Source organism: Mytilus californianus, unplaced genomic scaffold (assembly GCF_021869535.1).
Source record: "Mytilus californianus isolate M0D057914Y unplaced genomic scaffold, xbMytCali1.0.p SCAF_74, whole genome shotgun sequence".
NCBI lineage: Eukaryota > Metazoa > Mollusca > Bivalvia > Mytilida > Mytilidae > Mytilus > Mytilus californianus.
Window position 1 is genome coordinate 667,677 of NW_026262728.1, and position 21,089 is coordinate 688,765.

The 21,089-nt window shown below is 32.9% G+C and overlaps 1 long non-coding RNA gene across 2 annotated transcripts in view; it reads left to right on the forward strand.

Annotated features, from left to right (window-relative positions):
* LOC127710364 (uncharacterized) overlaps window positions 1–21,089 on the forward strand; it is a 269,295-nt gene that overhangs the window by 203,363 nt on the left and 44,843 nt on the right. The window contains exon 1 of one of the 2 annotated variants that reach the window (XR_007986154.1): window positions 19,876–19,962. The exons of the other annotated variant lie outside the window; for it this stretch is intronic. This is a non-coding gene — a long non-coding RNA (uncharacterized LOC127710364). Of the gene's footprint in view, window positions 1–19,875; window positions 19,963–21,089 lie in introns of those variants that run through there. 2 annotated transcript variants of the gene reach the window in all.

Consider the following 21,089-nt stretch of genomic DNA (forward strand, 5'->3'; position numbering starts at 1 on the left):
TTGAGAAAAAAAAATTCTTCACGCAAATAACAGCTTTTGTCGATTGGCAAACATGCAGATATATAAAGTAATGCAGCACTTATAGTCACTATCAATATTAATTCATTGAAGATAAGAGAGCCCCTTCTATGTCTAATGTCCCTATCTTTATAAGGATTAGGACGACAGTGGAAAAAGTAGCGGAGATAGAGTGGCATAGTGAAAAAAAATAACCGAATAGAGAACAATATAGAGAATGATCGACAAAAAGCGAAATAGTTATTGTAAAGGAGCGAAGATAAAGAGAGGCATAGAGAAAAAAATTTGTTATTGCTCGCTTTGATAATTTTAATTATACAAAATCAAACACCGTATACCTAATTGGTATTCACATGCACTAACTTGATGCTGGGAACAGTATATTAATATATATGTTCCTGCTTGATGTGTTAAGTTTCTGCATAGCATGGTTAAAGATAATTAGTATCCCATTTGTTATATCGTAGTGTCACGGTTTTACTTTGTTAAATTTATTTAGTTTGTTAATGATTGTGTAAATAAGAATAAATCTGTATAAAAACTTCATACCATTTAAGTGATTGCCTAAAGGCGTTTGATTATTGTTACATTTAAGATATATATATATATTTAGAACCTTTCATACATCTTAAAGTAAAAGATGTGTGTCCGAGTTAAACGACACAAGAACCCTGTAATACTAGTACAAGAGTATAGCATGTAAAAATTCCTACTCAATATGGTTGTATTGGATATCTTTTCATACAGATTGACAACTCATGGTCCGACATGCATGTAATATGTGCCACATGACGCTCATAGTTCTTTCTACCATCCCCATCTTATTAATTTAATATTGCTGTAAACATCGATGGTTCACACCGTAACAAAATGGGAGTAATATACCTTCAGATCTTCTCCGTGGTATACACTTGTGAAATATATAGACGAAATTCGGTATTGAAGTGAATCTACATGCATCTCACAAACACAATTTTTGAATTACGATTTTGAGTGAAACACCCACCAAACCAATACAAACGTATGGCAAGATATAACCATGCAGGCATTTAGTTTTCGTCAGACACAAGATAAATAATCACTCTCATAAACGTATATGTGCATGCAGTTTCAAATATCAAGAACAAGCGGTCGATGTCTATAGATCATTGTTAAGTCCGTTTACTAACTGTTCAGAGTCAGACATGTCAATAGTTCATTCTTGGAACCATCATATACCCCATCCGACGATGGGAACTCTTTCTGATAGTGTTGACAACATAAGCTTGTTTATCTGTACAAGTGGTTGCATGGCCTCTCCTGCCCCAACAAACAAATACGCTACTAGTCTGCTATCTCTGGAGCTCATCCTCAATGGTGCTTATACGTCAGGAAACTTACAAGTATACTAGTAAAGATTGTTTCAAGAACAACGAGGTTGGGACGAACTGTTCTAAAATCGTCAATGTCAGTAATACAGTACTAAGATATGCCTTTAATTACAACAACTGTATTACTAATTTGGATAATGACGGCTATCCTAAAAAAATTCCTCAAACAAATTAATGTATTAGCTTGGATTTATAATGTATGTATATTCATTAATGAAATAAACGATAATTGGTATTCTTTTCACAAATAATTTGTCTAAGTGATTGTCAAATGAATTTAATTATGTAAGAATGAAATGTTAATAAGAAAATTAAAAAAAATCATGCATGTTGCACTGTTGTATTTTTTCAATTAAAAACTTTAAAATTGCGATAGTTTTACGATTGTTTGCATTTAAACATCGCCAGATTTAAATACAAGTTAAAGAATTCCGGTAAAGTAAATTAAACAGATCTGCAATGATTATTAATTGGGAAATGTAACATTTAATTTTTAAGATTAAAAGTACTATTCTTTTAACTTCATATCTTAACTTCTTGCTAATTGCATAGAACGTAACCGAAAATTGTTCCATTTTAATATTGTAACACTTCCGGAATTCAAAAGTTGAATGTTAATTTTCAATTAATTTATACAATTTAATTATTGTTTCTCTATTGTCATCGGGTATTTCATCTGGGTATATTAAACACGCTATACTCTTTCTGTTAATCCATTCAAAATGACAATATTCACACCTGTGTACGCTTGAAATCACACCTGTGTACGCCTGAGGCTAAATTGCTGCAAGGTAAAGTTCAAACGAATTCTCCTCAAATCGAGAAATAAACAATGACTTTACAAAATAATATACACACTCTGTTCACAAATATTTTGCATTGAAATGGTTATCAAAGTTATAACGGTAAATAAAACTTAAAATATTTTCAGTTCAATATCAGTAAAAATGTTCTATAGATATTTTATGAAAAAATCTCAATTATTTATTAAATTAATTCGAAAATATTTATATTTAGATAACTTCATATAAGAAGTTTTATTCAATCAATACAAAACGGTACACACATATTCATTTTCTTTCATTCTTATATTGTGGTTATTAACTACGACCAACGGTCATCTGTGCGCTTTTAATTACGTAAAATTCTGATAAGCAATTAAGACTTTTACAGATTTTATTTTTTCCCATGATTCAACAAATCGGGTTAAAACGTCACAACCCAGTGACGTAGGTCAACCAAAAAAGTTACAAATACTTGATTTTCTCCGTTATTAGAAAGAATATAAATTTTAAACTTTGTGAATGTGTTTTTTATGTTAAGATGAACATATTTAGATGGTAAGTAAAAAATCGCGGACTTTCCCTTTAAGGCTAACTTAAGTAGAGAACAGAAACTAAAAAATCACCAATTTTTCTATTTGTAAACATGCATAACTCTAGAACTGTTGTGTATAAGTTTTATAACAGTTGGTTGAGACAAACTAAAGTTAGAGAACGGAAACAAAAAATTCAGCAATTTTTATGTTTATAAAGGGGCATAACTCAAGAATGGTAAAAGTGTTGCCACCAAATTATGTATTTAATCTGTATTTTGTAGTAATAAGCATTGTGTATAAGTTTCATAACATTTGGTTGAGGCAAACTAAAGTTAGAAAATGGAAACAAAAAATTTGAACTTGATCTTAGTTTTGTGGTAATGAATATTGTGTATAAGTTTCATAATGTTTGGTTGGGGCAAACTTAAATTACAGAATGGAAACTAAAAATTTTGCAATCTTTCGATTTATAAAGGGGCATAACTCAATAATGGTTAAAGTGACACTACCCAAATTCAAATTGATCTGTGTTATCAGTGGAAGTCAAAATTAAACATTGCATTGTATAAAGCATTGATTGTAGTTGATTCAACTATAATCATGGACAAAGGAAGATAACTCCAATTTTAATAAAATGCTCCACAGGGCGCAGCTTGATACGACTGCAGAGGTCGAACCCTGAACAGTTGGGGCAAGTATGGACACAACATTCAAGCTTGATACAGCTCTGAATTTGGATTGTGATTAAATATTTGACACAGCATAGGTTTCTGACACAGAATGAATGTGGTCTAAGAACTTAAAAATTTTAAATTGGACATTCACCTATTATGGTCCAATATCCAAAATCTAAATACATGGTTAGATTCAGCATATCAAAGAACCCCAAGAATTCAATTTTTGATGAAATCAAACAAAGTTTCATTTTGGACCCCTTTGACCTCAATGTGGACAAAGTTGATAATGGGGCCCAAAAATCAAAAATCTAAATACATGGTTAGATTCAGCATATCAAAGAACCCCATATATTCAATTTTTGTTGAAATCAAACAAAGTTTAATTTTGGACCCCGATTTGGACCAACTTGAAAACTGGGCCCATAATCAAAAATCTAAATACATGTTTAGATTCAGCATATCAAAGAACCCTAAGAATTCAATTTTTGTTAAAATCAAACTAAGTTTAATTTTGGACCCTTTGGACCTTAATGTAGACCAATTTGAAAACAGAACCATAAATTAGGAATCTAAATACACGGTAAGATTCGGCATATCAAAGAACCCCAATAATTCAATTTTTGATGAAATCAAACAAAGTTTAATTTTGGACCCTTAGGACCTCAATGTGGACCAATTTAAAAACGGGGCCCAAAATCCAAAAACTTAATACCAGTGATTTTGCTAGCGCTCGTCATTTTCGTCATTTACGAAACAGTTTTCAAAATAACGAAAGTATTACAAATCAATTTCGTCACTTAAATTTGGAAAGTGTAAAAATATTTTCGTATGAAAATACTATAATTCTACCTTTCTCCATGTTTCTGACAAGTTTATGACCACTTTTGTTTATGACCCTCTTCTAATTAACATTTAAAACAGGTGTTATAAGTTGTGATTACAGGTAATCCGCTTATCGCCATCGGATGGGTCACTAATCCGTTAATTATAAACCTCATAATTGACCATCATAATAATTTTTCTTAGTAATATTTGCAGTTTGTCAAAGTTTCGACAATATTGAACAGAATTGTTTCCCCCCGCAGCCACCCTGTTTGCATTTTAATTTCAATATTTCTCAAACGATTTGCAGTTCGTTTGTCGTAGATTCGTCATTTGAACGTATTTTCGTCATATTTGATATAACTTTTCATCAAAAACTTTCGACAATTTCGATTAAAAAGATAGAACTTTATTCAAAACGTGTCAGAAATGTTTTCACGAGTCAAACAGGTGCTTCGAATTCCTTTACTATGTCCTGCACATGCGTGAAAGTATTCCTGTGAATTTAAAGATACTAAATAAGTAAAATATGAAATCATTTAGTATCAAATTCAATGAGGGAGACAAATATATATCTCTTACTAAGCAAATTTGATTTAAAAAATGATAATGTCCTGCCTATTTTTAAACACGAACCAATCCGTAGTTGAATCTGGATTCATTCTGAATTTATTATCCATGTATGACTTCCCGTTTTCATTTCATTTGAAAATCGAAAGTAAACGAACGTGATGATCTATTCTTGATTGAGTTACTACCTCTTTACAAGTCATTAGAATTGTTCCAATAAATTCTTGTTTCCAACTTTATAGAAATGAATTCCAAATATCGATTTAAACGTATTTTTTTAAGGATAATGATTATGCAGTGAAAAAGTTGTTACAAGTTCATTTGTGCTGTGTCCCTAGCCTGTGATTTCTGATTTAAAAAAAAATTGAATTCATTTTTTGTTGGTCAGGAATGTCCACTGAAATAAACTGAAGTGAAAGTTGAGAACTAGATTTCCGGATCCTATATCATAATCTTTATACTTAAGTGCCACATCAGTCAAATCATGCAATAACTGCCTAGCATGCATAAGTCCTTCAAAGTCTGACAAAGATGTACAGCTAGTAGTATACATCCTTGGTCCCTTGCTATTACCCAAAATAAGATTGATTTTCATCTCATGCAAAAGTGACTAAAGCCCTCAAAATCCTAGCTTAAACCCTGCTTAATACATGGTTAGAATCAGCATATTAAAGAACCCCAAGAATTCAAGAATAAAACCCCATTGAAATTGGTCAAGAAATAAGCAATTTATACGAAGTATCTTCTTTTGCACAATATTGTGCAATTGAATATTTCTTGCTATTGCGCAATACTGTACAATTGACAATTTCTTGCTATTGCGCAATATTGTGCTATTGGATATTTCTTGCTATTGCACAATACTGTGCAATTGAAGATTTCTTGCTATTGAGCAATACTGTGCAATTGAAGATTTCTTGCTATTGTGCAATACTTTGCAATTGAAAATTTCTTGCTATTGCACAATACTTATTATATAATTATTAACACATCCTGTTTGGTGTGTATCTCCTACCATATCATTATTATTTGCTTTTAAATATAAAACAGAAATAACCAACTTAAAATGGAAAATTTTAAAAGAAAAAAAAAGGAAAAAAAGAAAAAAAAGGAAAAAAAAAAATCCCCCCCCCAAATTTTTTGAACCCTCTTATGATTCATCACCCCCAAACTCAATCCCAGCCTTCCCTTTGTGGTATGGTACCTTGCAGTACAATTTCAGAAAGATCCATACACTTGAACACAAGTTATTGTCTGGAAACTAGAAAATTGCTTATTTTTGGCCCCTTATTCCTAAACGTTTTGGGCAATTACCCCCAAACTCAATTCCAGCTTTCCCTTTGTGATATGGAACCTTGTAGTACAATTTCAGAAAGATCCATACACTAACACACAAGTTATTATCATGAAACTAGAAAAAATGCTTGTTTTTTGCCCCTTTTTTGGCCACTAATTCCTATTATTTTGAGACAATTACCCCCAAAATCAATCCCGGCATTCCCTGAGTGATATGGAACCTTGTGGTACAATTTCAGAGAGATCCATACACTTGAACACAAGTTATTGTCTGGAAAGTAGAAAAATGCTTATTTTTGGCCCCTTTTTGGCCCCTTATTCCTAAACGTTTTGGGCAATTACCCCCAAACTCAATTCCAGCTTTCCCTTTGTAATATGGAACCTTGTAGTACAATTTCAGAAAGATCCATACACTAACACACAAGTTATTGTCATGAAACTAGAAAAATGCTTGTTTTTTGCCCCTTTTTGGCCCCTAATTCCTTAACTGTGGGTACCATAACCCCCAAAATCAATCCCCACCTTCCTTTTGTGGTATTGAACCTTATGGTAAAATTTCATTGAGATCCATTCACTTAAACTAAAGTTAGAGTGCGAAAAACCAATGTGTCTTCGGACGACGCCGGACGATGACGACAACGTCATACCAATATACGACCGCAAAAATTTTTTGCGGTCGTATAAAAATTACTTGATATTTAGAAGAAAATAAAAATTTTGCAATTTTTTCCATTTATAAAGGGGCATAACTCTAGAACGGTTAAAGTGATGCCACCAAAATTCAAACTTGATCGGTGTTTTGTGGTAATAAGCATTTTGTATAAGTTTCATTATTTGGTTGAGGCAAACTTAAGTTACAGAACAGAAATGAAAATTTTTGCAATTTTTCAATATATAAAGGGGGATTACTCTAGAACGGTTAAAGTGACACCACCAAAATTCAGACTTGATCTGTGTTTTGTGGTAATTAGCATTGTGTATAAGTTTCATAACATTTAGTTGAGGCAAACTTAAGTTAGAGAACGGAAACTAAAAATTTTGCAATTTTTCATTTTATAAAGGGGCATATTAACTCTAGAACGGTTAAAGTCAAGCCACCAAAATTCAAATTTGATTTGTGTTTTGTAGTAATAAGCATCGTGTATAAGTTTCATAACATTTGGTTGAGGCAAACTAAAGTTAGAGTTAGAGAACAGAAACCAATTTTGGGACTGACGGACGGACAAGGGTGAAACTTAATGCCTCCTCTGCCATGGCGGGGGCATAAAAAACATAAACCCTAGTATCTTTGATCTATTGGTAGTTGCTTTTTAATGACTTTCCGCACAACTATCTATGGGGACATACCAGGGGCGGATTCAGCCACTTTTAAAAGGGGGGTTCCAACGCAGGATCAGGGGGGGGGGGTTCCAACCATATGTCCCCATTCAAAAGCATTGATCGTCCAAAAATGGGGGTTTTTCAACACCAGGATCCATCCCCCTCCCTGGATCCGCACTGCATACTATCTATATGTTTCAAATTCATTATAGCTTTAGTTTTACTGTGAAATTGAAAAATGTTTTTAAGACATGTAAAGCTTCCAATGCAATTTAATTATTGCCTGCTTTTGGTCAATTTATTTTGTCATCTTACCATGTAAGGAAGTACATTGTACATGTATAGTAAAAACACCACTTTATATCAATAACTATACTTACACCAGCAGCTACCATCTTTTCATTCTGGAGTCGAGGGCCTTTTGAAATCACATATTTTACAATGATACTAGTGAGTATCCCAATTTAGCAAATATATACAACTCGAATAATCTTTTAATTGTCTATTGACAGTGTTTTTTTGGCTGACTACTTGTATGACAGGTGTTTGTAAAATGGAGCTCATTAATGAAGTTTTGTAAATCTGCTCACTAGTATCATTGTAAAATATGTGACTCCAGAATGAAAAGATGATATACATAGCTGCTGGTGTAAGTATATTTATTGATATAAAGCCGTGTTTTTGCTATACATGTACTTCTTTACATGGTAAGATGACAAAATAAATTGACCAAAAGCAGGCTATTATCAAATTGCAGTGGAAGCTTTACATTCTAGAAAACATGAGGTGGCGCATTCTCTTCAGACATTATCACAGTTTTTCAATTTACATAGTCCTGAACATGCATGAAATATTTGCCACTGGACATTAAGCAACCAATAATCAATCAATGCGTTTTACTCTAATCAAGGTATAAAGAACCATATTTGTTACTCTTTATTTAAATGAAAGAAACTTGCAATCGTCAAAAAAAAAATTTAGATCCAAGTCTAGGTTAGTCTATAAAATGGTATATACTATGAAATTTAGAGCGAGGGGCTTTCCCCTTTTATCCTGGGTTGGAACTCCCTTTTTAAAATGGCTGGATCCGCCCCTGGTATGTCCCCATAGATATTCTAGCGAAAAGTCATTAAAAAGCAACTACCAAAAGATCAAAGATACTAGGGTTTATGTTTTTTTTTATTTCAAAGTAAAAACTAAAAGATTTATCAGAACATGTATATATATATATATAGGTGGCACATTCTCACGGTTTTTCTATTCATGACATCGTCCTGAAAATGCATGAAATATTTGCCACTGGACATTAAGCAACCAATAATCAATCAATCAATCAATTCAAGTTCAAGTTGCCTTAATTTCCCTTCACAAGGTTTCATAGTACACACTTTTTTGTGTGTACGAAGTTATTGCATGGATGATAAATTATTACAATGTTAAGATGGCGTTGTACTCTAATCAAGGTATAAAGAGCCATATTTGTTACTTTTTATCTAAATGAAAGAAACTTGCAATTGTCAAAAACATTTTTTTAGATCCAATGATTTTAATAGCAGGATATTTAAAAAATCAATGTGAAAACTAATTACAAACTTTTTAAGTCTAGGTTAGTCTATGGAAAGGTATATACTATGAAATTTAGAGCGAGGGGCTTGCCCCGAGCTCTTAATTTCATAGTATATACCTTTCCATAGACTATCCAATTTAGCACATATTTACAACTTGAGTAATCTTTTAATTGGTCTATTGGTTTATTTTGGCTGACTACTTGTATTACAGGTGTTTGTAAAACGGAGCTCATTAACGAATTTGTAAATCTACTCACTAGTATCATTGTAAAATATGTGATTTCAAAAGGCCCTTCACTCCAGAATGAAAAGATGGTAGCTGCTGGTGTAAGTATGTATACTGATATAAAGCGGTGTTTTACTATACTTGTTCTTCTTACAAGGTAAGATGACAAAATAAATTGACCAAAAGCAGGCAATAATTAAATTGCAGTGGAAGCTTTACATGTTTTGAAAACATTTTTTAATTTCACAGTAAAACTAAAGCTATAATAAATTTGAAACATATAGATAGTTTGTCCCCAAAGATATAGTCTAGCAGATAGGCATTAAAAAGCAACTACAAATAGATCAGAGATTATAGGTTTTGTGTTTTTTTTTTTTTTATTAGTTCAAAGTAAAAACTAAAAGATTTATCAGAATATGTTTATATATATATATATATAAATAGGTGGCACATTATCTTCAGACATAATCACAGTTTTTCAATTCATGACATCGTCCTGAACATGCATGAAATATTTGCCACTGGACATTAAGCAACCAATAATCAATTAATCAATCAATTCATGACGAAATAGATCACTTTCCTTAAGAAAGTTTAAAAAATTATCACCAAGTTGCTTTAATTTTCCTTCACAAGGTTTCATAGTACACACTTTTCTGTGTACAAAGTAATTGCATGGATGATACATTATCATAATTTTAAGATAACGTTGTACTCTAATCAAGGTATAAAGAACCATATGTATTACCCTTTATTTAAATGATAAAATTTGCAATTGTCAAAAACATTTTTTAGATCCAAAGATTTTAATAGCAGGATATTTAAAAATCAATGTGAAAACTAATTACAAACTATTTAATTTAATTTGGAACACAACATTTTATTTCAAAATAGCCAGTGGCAATTTTTGTTTTAAATATCTTGATTACGATACAATGAAATCTTACCCTTGTGGTCATTCATGCGTAGTAACTTAGTACACAGGAAAAGTATGTACTATGAAAATTAGAAGGCAAATATAAGCAATTTGATTGGACGAGAAGTTGTAAGTATGTGCTAATTTAATTTGGAACACAGCATTTTATTTCAAAATAGCCAGTGGCAATTTTTGTTTTAATATTTTGATTACGATACAATGAAATCTTACCCTTGTGGTCATTCATGCGTAGTTACTTAGTACACGGAAAAAGTATGTACTATGAAAATTAGAAGGCAAATTCAAGCAATTTGATTGGACGAGAAGTTGTAAGTTTGTGCTAACGATTTTAATAGCAGGATATTTAAAAATCAATGTGAAAACCAATTACAAACTATTTAATTTAATTTGGAACACAGCATTTTATTTCAAAATAGCCAGTGGCAATTTTTGTTTAATATCTTGATTACGATACAATGAAATCTTACCCCTGTGGTCATTCGTGCCTAGTTACTTAGTACATGGAAAAAGTATGTACTATGAAAATTAAAAGGCAAATTCAGGCAATTTGATTGTACGAAAAGTTGTAAGTATAATGTACTAATTTGAAGATAGATTCAATAGTTTATTTAAGTCTCACCAGATAACAGACATTTGTGATTTTCATTGTCCATGAAATTGCAATTAAATGATTAGTAAAGACATCTGCAAAGGACAGACAATTAAAAATTTAATTAGAGCAAAGAAGTCCTCAGAAATTCAAGAAAAGAAGATAGAATGACTTTTTTACATGTAAAAGTAAAAAAATCTGAATATGATTGGACATAACTAAGCCATTAAAATAATTTACCTATACAAATAAATAAACTACACTTCATCTTACAAATTTAGTACACCTGACTGACGGATGCAAATTGACAAAAAATATCATTAAGGACCATATCAGCCACGGTTCTGCAGCTTGGTCTGAATGAATTGAAGTATGACATTGGTTATTTGCTGCATCTCAAAGATATTTCAACAACATCTGTTTTGAATTGCTCACAATTGTGTTAAATAACATTAAATAAAGCAAGAACCCTTTAAAAAAATAACAAGAGTGCACACACTGAAATGTCTCGCCTTCTTTACTAATCATTGATATTATGTTGATAGTCCTAAATATAAAGCTTTATTACAACTGTCACATAAACTTAACATTAACCAAGTAAACTAAACATTGACCAATGAACCATGAAAATGAGGTCAAGGTCAGATGAACCATGCTAGGCAGGCATGTACAGCTAACAATTCTTCCATACAACAAATATAGTTGACCTATTGCTTATAGTTTAAGAAAAACAGACCAAAACACAAAAACTTAACACTGAGCAATGAACCTTGAAAATGAGGTCAAGGTCAAATAAAACCTGCGTGACTGCCAAATAGATCATAAAATATTTCCATACACCAAATATAGTTGAACTATTGCATATACTTATTAGAAAAAAAGACCAAAACTCAAAAAAATTAACTTTGACCACTGAACCATGAAAATGAGGTCAAGGTCAGATGACACCTGCCCGCTAGACATGTACACCTTACAATCATTCCATACACCAAATATAGTAGACCTATGGCATACAGTATAAGAAAACCAGACCAAAACACAAAAACTTAACTATAACCACTGAACCATGAAAATGAGGTCAAGGTCAGATGACACCTGCCAGTTGGACATGTACACCTTACAGTCCTTCCATACACCGAATATACTAGACCTATTGCTTATAGTATCTGAGATATGGACTTGACCACCAAAACTTAACCTTGTTCACTGATCCATGAAATGAGGTCGAGGTCAAGTGAAAACTGTCTGACGGGCATGAGGACCTTGCAAGGTACGCACATACCAAATATAGTTATCCTATTACTTATAATAAGAGAGAATTTAACATTACAAAAAATCTGAACTTTTTTTTCAAGTAGTCACTGAACCATGAAAATGAGGTCAAGGACATTGGACATGTGACTGACGGAAACTTCGTAACATGAGGCATCCATATACAAAGTATGAAGCATCCAGGTCTTCCATCTTCTAAAATATAAAGCTTTTAAGAAGTTAGCTAACGCCGCTGCCGCCGCTGCCGGATCGCTATCCCTATGTCGAGCTTTCTGCGACAAAAGTCGCAGGCTCGACAATAATAACCAATAAAATGCTCCGCTGGGGCGCAGCTTGATATGACCGCAGAGGTCGAACCCTGAACAGTTGGGGCAAGTATGGACACAACATTCAAGCTTGATACAGCACTGAATTTGGATTGTAATTAAATATTTGACACAGCATAGGTTTATCACACAGAATGAAAGTGGTCTAAGAACTTAAAAATTTTTAATTTACCTAGTCAAACCATAACATTATTATTTGCTTTTATATATAAATCAGAAATAACCAATTTAAAATGTAAAATTTTAAAGAAAAAAAAATCCCCCCCAATTTTTTTAACCCCCTTATGATTCATCACCCCCAAACTCAATCCCAGCTTTCCCTTTGTGGTATGGTACCTTGCAGTACAATTTCAGAGAGATCCATACACTTGAACACAAGTTATTGTCTGGAAACTAGAAAAATGCTTGTTTTTTGGCCCCTTTTTGACCCCAAATTCCTAAACGTTTTGGGCAATTACCCCCAAACTCAAACCCAGCTTTTCCTTTGTGATATGGAACCTTGCAGTACAATTTCATAAAGATCCATACACTTACACACAAGTAATTGTCCTGAAACTAGAAAAATGCTTGTTTTTTTGCCCTTTTATGGCCCCTAATGACTAAAATTTTGAGGGAATTACCCCCAAAATCAATCCCAGCCTTCCCTTTGTGTTATGGTACCTTGTAGTACAAATTCAGAGAGATCCATACATTTGAACACAAGTTATTGTCTGGAAACTAGAAAAATGCTTGTTTTTTTTACCCTTTTTGGCTCCTAATTCCTAAAATTTGGAGGCAATTACCCCCAAAATCAATCCCAGCATTCCCTTTGTGATATGGAACCTTGTGGTACAATGTCAGAGAGATCCATACAATAACACACAAGTTATGTCTGGAAGTTACAAAACTGCTTATTTTTGGCCCCTTTTTGGCCCCTAATTCCTTAACTGTGGGTACCATAACCCCCAAAATCAATCCCAACCTTTCTTTTGTGGTATTGAACCTTATGGTAAAATTTCATTGAGATCCATTCACTTAAACTAAAGTTAGAGTGCGAAAACTAATGTGTTTTCGGACGACGACGACGACGCCAACTTCATACCAATATACGACCACAAAATTTTTTTTGCGGTCGTTTAAAAACTGCAAAATTTCCATAAAATTACCAATTCAGGGGCAGCAACCCAACAAAGGGTTGTCAGATTTGTCTGAAAATTTCAGGGCAGATAGATCTTGACCTGATAATTAGTTGTACCCTATGTCAGATTTACTCTAAATGCTTTGGTTTCAGAGATATAAGTGAAAATCTACATTTTCCCCCTATATTCTATTTTTAGCCATGGGTTCCATCTTGGTTGGTTGGCGGGGTCATCGGACACATTTTTTAAACAAGATACCCTAATGATGATTGTGGCCAAGTTTGGTTAAATTTGGCCCAGTGGTTTCAGGAGAAGATTTTTGTAAAAGCTAATGACGACGGACGAGAACGGACGACGGACGAGAACGGACGCCAAGTGATGAGAAAAGCTCACTTGGCCCTTCGGGCCAGGTGAGCTAAAAAATTGAATCATAATTTCCTGTCAATATGCACATCTACATAGTATGTCCTTATTATCTACAAAGTTTCATGAAATTCTGTTGTGTGGTTTCAGAGGAGTTGTGATGACAAACTGTTGCAGAAGTACATTGAAGCAAATAAGTTCAAAGGGGCGTAACTCATAGAAAAAAAATTGAATCGTAATTTCCTGACGATATGCACATCTACATACATGTAGTATGTCCTAATTATCTAAAAAGGTTTCATGAAATTCTGTGATGTGGTTTCAGAGGAGTTGCGATGACAAACTGTAGCAGTAGTACATTAAAGCAAATAAGTTCAAAGGGGCGCAACTCCTAGAAAACTAGAGGCTCTAAAGAGCCTGTGTCGCTCACCTTGGTCTATGTGCATATTAAACAAAGGACACAGATGGATTCATGACAAAATTGTGTTTTGGTGATGGTGATGTGTTTGTAGATCTTACTTTTACTGAACATTCTTGCTGCTAACAATTATCTCTATCTACATGTATAATGAACTTGGCCCAGTAGTTACAGTGGAAAATATCTTGTAATAAACTGCTTCGCTGAGCGCAGCTGGATACGCCCCCAGAGGTCCAACCCTGAACAGTTGGGGCAAAAATGGACACAATATTCAAGCTTGATACAGGTCTGAATTTGGATTGTAATTAAATATTTGACATACATGTATTATAGGTTTCTGAATAAATGTAGTCAAAGAACTTGAAATTGGTTATATGAATTAAATTTATATTCAATTAAAGATTTCTTGCTGTTGTACAATACACTGTGTTGTTGTGCAATACACTGTGCTGTTGCGCAATACTTAGTAAATCTGTTGTCAGACTATAACATGTACATGTATAAACAAATAAAATCTTATAACTTGGAAACGTAAAATCGAAAATTTATAAAAATCAAAAGGGAGCTTACATCAATAGATATAAACAATTTACGAAAGTTTCATAAAAAAATGCTTCAGCTTTCAGCATTTTTGAGTTATTGTCCGAAAACTGGAAAATCCCCCTTTTTGTAATGAAAAAAAAACCATTAAATCGGAAACGTATAGTCTAAAATTTATAAAAATCAAAAGGGAGCTCATGTCGATAGAAATAAACAATTCACCAAATTTTCTTGCAAATTGGTGAAATTGTTTTTGAGTTATTGTCCTAAAACTGGAAAATCCCCCCTTTTTTAATGAATAAAACCCCAAAACTCGGAAACGGTAAATCCAAAATTTATAAAAAACGAAAGGGAGCTCACATCAATAGATTTTCATAGTAATAAACTGCTTCGCTGAGCTTTAGATCTACAAACACATCACAATCAATCATTTTTTAGTAGCAATAAACAAAAAAAACTATGTCAATTGGACATGCTTTGATACTATACAGTGTATATGCCCTTGAATTTTTACTAGATAACATTTTTGTTCGCTTTGGAGACTCCGTATATCGTCAGGTTATCGGAATTCCAATGGGGACTAACTGTGCACCACTTATTGCAGACCTTTTTTTGTATTGCTTTGAGTTACAATTTATGACAAAAATCAGCAAAGACCCATCGAAACAACATCTGATACACAAATTCAATAATACTTTTAGATATTTGGATGATATTTTGGCTCTCAATAATGACGACTTCAGTATGTATACTAAAGAAATTTATCCTGTTGAACTTACTTTAAATAAAGCTAATACTAACAATGACCACTGCCCTTTCCTCGATCTTGATATCTATATCATTAACGGAAAGCTTAATACTAAAATATATGATAAAAGAGATGATTTTTCATTTCCTTTTGTAAATTATCCATTTTTAGATGGTGATGTTCCCTTGTCACCATCTTACGGTGTTTATATATCTCAACTTGTTCGATTCACTCGTGTATGTAACAATGTTTTAGATTTTAACGAGAGAAATTTATGTATTACTGAAAAATTATTACACCAGGGTTTTCGATATCACAAACTAGTCAAAACATTTACTAAATTTTATCATCGGTATAAGGACATCATTCGTAAATATAGCTCAACATGCAGACTTCTTATACGTTCAGGTATTTCACATCCAATTTTTTATGGAAATATTCTTTATAAAGCACAAAAATGTCAGTATTCACCTCTGAAGCTAACAAAACCTTTAAATAGACTTATTAAGAAGGGATACAGTTACGATACTGTTGTCAGGTCATTAAAGATTGCATATTTTGGCGTTAATATTGATTCACTTATAGGGTCTTTGCATCGGAACTAAACACATTTATTTAAAAACGAGTTATTGGCATGACACGGGTTATGTTCTTCTCATAAATGTTATGATGGTATGATACTAAACCCCTAACGGGAAGGATTGTGCCTGATATTCATATGATGAAGACATAATCTTTCAATCAGTTTAATTGAAGTCTGGAGCTGGCATGTCAGTTAACTGCTAGTAGTCTATTGTTATTTATGTATCATTGTCATTTTGTTTATTTTCTTTGTTTACATCTTCTGACTTCAGACTGGGACTTCTCTTGAACTGAATTTTAATGTGCGTATTGTTATGCGTTTACTTTTCTACATTGGCTAGAGGTATAGGGGGAGGGTTGAGATCTCATAAACATGTTTTACCCCGCCGTATTTTTGCGCCTGTCCCAAGTCAGGAGCCTCTAGCCTTTGTTAGTCTTGTATTATTTTTAATTTTAGTTTCTTGTGTACAATTTGGAGTTTAGTATGGTGTTCATTATCATGATTATCACTGAACTAGTATATATATTTGTTTAGGGGCCAGCTGAAGGACGCCTCCAGGTGCGGGAATTTCTCGCTGCATTGAAGACCTGTTGGTGACCTTCTGCTGTTGTCTGTTCTATGGTCGGGTTGTTGTCTCTTTGACACATTCCCCATTTCCATTCTCAATTTTATATAAACAATTTACCAAAGTTTCATGCATATTGGTTAAAGCGTTTTTGAATTAATGTCCGACATGTTGACGACGGACAGACAGATGGACAGACTGCAGACTGTTACCTTGTGAACTAGCAAATTTAAAATCCAGCTCAGCATGTCGGTCTAGTACAAAGCAGGGATAATATTCATATATGTATTACATTAACATGTTCTCATACAGAATATGCATATCAATTTGCCGCTGGACGTTAAGCAGCCTTCTATCATCATCATCTTATAACTTATTTAATTTATACCCTCTACTGTTAAAAGGAAATATTCATACATGTGATGGACTGTGAAACTCAGATCAGGAGATTGGGAAATTTTGGTCAGGAGATAAGGACTCAGATCAGGAGGTTTTTAATCGACATAAATTTTGTCGTAAATGTAACTGTGTGCTGTAGAAATTGTCTTTTAAAGTGTTTTCAATTCAACTTTCTATCCGAATGTATTATGTTTATAGTACCCTTTTACTTATAAATTTTCTCTATCTTTATTCAACATGTTCAATCTAACATTATTATTTTCTTTTGGTATGTACTTTAAATTCTTTATTTTATATCTTTTATATCATTATTCTTTAGAACAAACACTGCAATCAGAACATTTGTTTATCTATCTGCAAATAGATTTTTTTGCATGATTTAGATCACAATTAGCTAGTAACAATTGTTATATAAATTTCAATTTAAGCCTTAAAAGGAAGTATAGAACCCTCAAATAATTTTCAAATTATTATTTTTTTATTTGTCCTAAGACATTTAAAATCATTTATTTACCATCCTTTTATGATTATTTGTTCAATTTATAATTCATTTATATTCTTTTAAAAATTTACATTATTTAAAGGAAAGTAACTTAAATCAGGATAAATCAAGGGAAGTAACCCAACATTCATTTCAATTATTTTTAAATATGCAAAGTTTTTATTACACAACGGCAGTTAGCCTGAGGTAAAAATCGTTGATTACCAGTATGTTTGACACCCAAGCTGACAAGTGAAGCCATATAATTATGCATGTTAATTGATTTACAGGTAAAATATAACTTGAGGTAATGCCAGTTACACCAGATATGTTGGGCTGAAATTTTTCATTCATGAAATATTTCATACACAGGATTTTTTTCTCTTCAACGGGAGGTCGGGAGGAGACCCCTGAAAACGGGATTATTGTACTCCCGTCAGGAGGTTCACATGTATGAATATTGAATACTGTAAATTCAGAAATTATTGTGTCTTTTAATAATGTGTCGTGAATATGCTTTCATCTCAATCCGTCTCTAGTCGATCCAGCCCCATATTTTAAGTCGATCCATCTCCAATATAAAAATATATATAAGGAATAAAGATACACATGTATATATGAATTCATTGTCATTCAGTGTGATCTTATTAAACAAGTCTTTCAACTGATGTACCAATTACACTCCTTTTCATATCGATTTAAAATAAATCATTTGAATGTTACTCAAATATAAGGCATACAATGTACCTCAATTGCCTGCTGTCATTAAGCATTGATACTTTTTACAAATTTCATTTATCCTGATTCAAATATGTCACCAGATCCTCCAAAGTTAATTAAAAATTATTAATAATTTTATTATGGGGCTGGATCGAAGTGGGATGGAGCAACTTGGATTGGATCTACTTTGGGCGGGATAGACTTGGGGTTATTTGTTTAGTTTGACGTAACGACCTGATACCAATAATATGACTTGTCACAATAATAAGAAATCGCATTTTGATGTCTGATGCATAAACATATGCAAATTTTTCTAAAATCGCAATACTTAAAGATCTATTAATTTTGTCCATTCTTCAAAAATCACAATAATTTCTGAATTGACAATAAGTAGGTATTGCAATTTACCTTTTTCTGCAAAAAAATTGTTCAGTATTTTCAAAGCTGCTAATTCTTCTGTTGAAAAATTGGATCTTTTGCCCTCAATCGTAGACTGGAGAAAATTATAACCAGATTCGAACAATTGGGCCATCAGAACGCCATACCACTGGTTTTCTTCATGGTCTTTCTTCTTTTTAAGATCACACGTTGAAGTCGAAAAGGAATGATGTGCGTTCCCATTACAATCACTACCAAAACTGAAAAATTTAAAGAGTGTGGATTTCAGCAGAAATTGTTTAACTGGGACTTTATCAAGAAGTGGTTTCTTTTGTTGATAGTCGTATCTATTCGATGTGCTGCATGACGGCTTTGCCATTTCATGCGCCATATCATATAGTCAGCTCTCCTCGCTTGGAATATGATGCCAGTCGTTCGAGATACCTCGGACATAATTTTCTATGTACACAACAGCACATACCCTTATCGGCTCGTATCTTTATCAACTCGTACCTTTATTTACTTTTCTTTTCTTCCATCACGTACCAGTTAACTGGTATATATATATATCTATTTAAAATAAGTCCTTGATTATACAAACAATATATAACGTCACAGTACCCAAATTGCACCTTTTTAGCAAAAATAGCAGCGGAAATCTTACAAGTTATCCTAGAGACTAAACAATTTGTATTTCTATGATTTGACACTATGCACGTCTTTTAACATAGGTAAATATATCGAAATATACACAAAACGTTCGCAGTATATATCAATAGATGAAGTGTTCACTGGAATAAGTGAAATGTATGGAAACGTCGCCATGCGACGTCCACAAAAATTCATCTTTTAAAAATTACCAAATAAAATATATATCTTACAAGCATTCATTTCTTAAAAAATGATAAGTAAGCATAGACTAATGTCAAATTGTTTTCAATATTTTAAGAAATAAAACAATGTTCAAATCCATTTTTATATGATTCAATATGGATTCAAAATTAAATTGTTGGAACCAGAGACATATAATACAAGAGATTCGCAACTCTAGTAGAGTCTATATAACAGCCAATGAAATGACGTGGCCACCGGAAAGCCGATTATTCCGATGGATTCATGGGTAAAAATCCGCTATTGTTGTGAAAAAGGTTCTACGCCTCACGATTTTTATACGACCGCAAAAAAATTTTTGTGGTCGTATATTGGTATGACGTTGGCGTCGTCGTCGTCGTCGTCCGGCGTCGTCTGTCGTCGTCCGGCGTCGTCGTCCGAAGACGCATTAGTTTTCGCACTCTAACTTTAGTTTAAGTGAATGGATCTCTATGAAATTTTACCATAAGGTTCAATACCACAAAAGGAAGGTGGCGATTGATTTTGGGGGTTATGGTACCAACAGTTAAGGAATTAGGGGCCAAAAATAAGCATTTTCTAGATTCCAGACAATAACTGTGGAACGGTGTATGGATCTCTCTGAAATTATACTACAAGTTTCCATACCACAAAGGGATGGTTAGGATTTGCTTTGGGGGGTTATTGCTCAAACCGTTTAAGAATTAGGGGCAAAAAGGGGGAAAAACAAGGTTGTCCTCATTAATGGACAAATACTTTAGTACTAAATACACGGTTAGATTCGGGAAAACAAATAAATAAATGTGGTCAAAGATTTTACAAATCTAATGCGCCATACTGGTCTTCCTTTATAAATATGCATTTCTTTAAACATAATTTAAAAGCAGTGTAAGGGAAGTAACCAAAGCGTTGTATTTGGATTACCTCCCTTACACTGTTTTAAATTATCTTAATTGTTCATTAACCATTACTTTATACATAATTTAAAAGCAGTGTAAGGGAGATAATTTCAATGATGTATTTGATTTATCTCCCTTACACTGCTTTAAATTATGTTTTTGGCCCAGTTTTCAAGTTGGTCCAAATTGGGGTCCAAAATTAAACTTTGCTTTATTTCAACAAAAATTGAATATATGGGGTTCTTTGATATGCTGCATCTAACCATGTATTTAGATTTTTTATTTGTGGACCCCGCTATCAAATTGGTTCATATTGAGGTCAAAAGGGTCCAAAATTAAACTTTGTTTGATTTCATCAAAAATTCAATTATTGGGGTTCTTTGATATGCCAAATCTAACCGTGTATTTAGATTTTTAATTTTGGGTCCCGTTTTTTAAATTGGTCTACATTAAGGTCCACAGGGTCCAAAATTAAACTTAGTTTGATTTAAAAAAAAATTGAATTCTTGGGGTTCTTTGATATACTGAATCTAAACATGTGTTTAGATTTTTGATTATGGGCCCAGTTTTCAAGTTGGTCCAAGTTGGGGTCCAAAATTAAACTTTGTTTGATTTCAACAAAAATTGAATATATGGGGTTCTTTGATATGCTGAATCTTACCATGTATTTAGATTTTTTATTTGTGGGCCCGCTATCAAATTGGTTCATATTGAGGTCA